We start from the raw sequence: 2,478 nt of genomic DNA, 5'->3' as shown, positions 1-2,478 counted from the left end.
TTTTTTTTTTTTTTTTTTTTTTTTTTTTTTTTTTTTTTTTTTTTTTTTTTTTTTGAGATAGTTCCTAAACTTCAAATAATAGTTACTACTATATAGGCTAAGTTAGCTACCTAAGTCTGTGCACAGTAAAAGCAATACACCTAGAGCCTACTGTAAAATCTGTGATCTCTTTTTAGGTCAAGAAGGCAATGAGAACATACAAGTAGATTGCTTATTAAGTATATTTACATACGAGGTGAAGAAACGTTCAAGAGTTGTGCAGTCACAAAAGAGGTTGTTCTGGAGCATCCTATTGATATTTTGAGTCTTTTGTATTTTATTTTGTAATTGTATTCTTAATCCATTTTATTTATTTGTAATAAATGTGGTGGCTGGGTCTTAATTTGATTTTAATTTCACTGTATTTCTTATTTTTATTTTCAAATTTTATTTTATTGTACTTTTATTTTAATTTGTTTCCACTTTCGTCTTTTTTGGTCTCAATCCTAGTTTCATAGTCTCAACATTTAGGTCCTGATGGAGAAGAAGTTATTGGTGGGCATGAAATATAATGTCTGTCTTAAATATTTGGTCGACAAACTATGGTTGAGATAAATTGGTTGGTGATAAGATGGAAAATAAGGCCAAATATGAACCGTTCACAATGCTCCAAGACATGAAGAGCTTGGAAGAACATGTTGATATAATTGGCTATTCTTCAACAATTTTGTGACTTGCAATCTAGGATATTGTTATCATCCATAGATACAAAGCATTAGCAACAACTTATAACTCTTTTTTATGCTGCTTAAACCACACAACTAAATTGTCAAAATGTGTGGTAGAAATATGGAATGAGTTGTGTAAGAGAGGACAAGCTATGGACTCAGTTGAAATATAATGTCTGGTATTAACTATTTTGTGGAGAAAATATAGTTGAGATTATTAGATTGGTGATAAGATGAAAAATGAGGCTAAAAATGAACCATTCACAATGCTCCAAGACATGGAGAGATTGGAAGAACATGTGATATAATTCATTGTTCTTCCACTCTTTTGCCACTCGTTGACAATCTATGACCTAGCCAATAAATCTTGTAACTTTTTTTACGCTCCACAAACCACAAAAATATATTGTAAAAACTTCGTGGTAGAAAAATTGAATGAGTTGTTCAGGAGTGGACAAGCTTTGGGCTGGCTTTGAAATATAATGTTGTCTTTATTATTTGGCCGATAAACCATGGTTGAAATTATTGGATTGGTGATAAGTTGAAAAATGACACTAAAAATGAATCATTCGCAATGTTCTTAAGACATGGAGAGTTGGGAAGAACATGTTAATATAATTCATTTTTGTTGACTGTAATAATCCAAAATTTTGAAGAGAAAAAAAAAAAAGACAGAGAGGTGGAGAGTTAACCGTTCACTGTGAAAAGGATGGTACCATATTGCTTAAAGGAGGAGTAGGGGTTGATCTTCAATCTAAAAGGAAGGTCACTTACTTCATTTTAACATCTCACTTGAATGGTTCGAGTTCATCGGAGAATACACTTTTTGACCGCTCAAGGCCAACATTTTGACTGATCTAACTTGGGTCTGATAAGCTCAGACCTTTTCCTCCTAGTTTCAATTTTTTAGAAACATTTAAGGTTAGTACGACTACCTTTTAGCTAGTTTAAATTAGTAGAAGTAGTTTAAATTATTATATGCAAAATTAGGCTTAGCTAGTTTAATTTAGTAGGAGTAAATTTAAACTATTTTATGCAAAACTAGGTGAGTCAATCCCCATAGCGGGGGGTCATAGTAGCTTCGGCCAAGGCCAACCAAGTAAGTGGCTTGGTCCTACCGTCATTCGGTTATAATTGTGTGTTGTATGATGACACATGTTCATAGCTTCGCACGTGTCATATAGCCGTATATGCAAACTGTTCTAAAATGATATGAATATGTTATGATATGTGAATGTTATGTTGTATTTGATGAATTGATATGTTTATGATATGATATGTTAAGATATAATATGTTGAAGACATGCTCGGAATATGTTTTGTGACTGTTATGATAAAGGATATGATATGATATGTGCATGATGTGGATTGTTATGTCCAAAAGCATCAAAACATTATGATATGATATATGTATGACATGAATGATATAATATGATTTACATGCAGAACGACGAGCTAGCATGAAATACAACTCCAACATACGTATGAAAGATATGATAAATGATATAACAAACGATATGAGAAACAAGGTGACAAAATGATATGATATGAAGAAGACGTTGGAGGGTTGTATTAATTGATAATGAAAATGAAAAAATGTTGGGACCTCATGCATTATTGTGTGTTCAAGCATTGGGGATACCCTTTCTCCTTTTATTATAGTACAAACGCATACATTATAAGGCAGAGAAACGATAATTATGTTTACCATATTGCTGCCATGATGGTCCCTATTCTTAACGAGTGTCCAACATCAACAGCTACCAGAGAA

This window comes from Cucurbita moschata, unplaced genomic scaffold (assembly GCF_002738365.1).
Source record: "Cucurbita moschata cultivar Rifu unplaced genomic scaffold, Cmos_1.0 Cmo_Scf00047, whole genome shotgun sequence".
Lineage (NCBI taxonomy): Eukaryota > Viridiplantae > Streptophyta > Magnoliopsida > Cucurbitales > Cucurbitaceae > Cucurbita > Cucurbita moschata.
The sequence above is the reverse complement of the archived record's forward strand: the minus strand, read 5'-3'. Positions refer to the sequence as shown.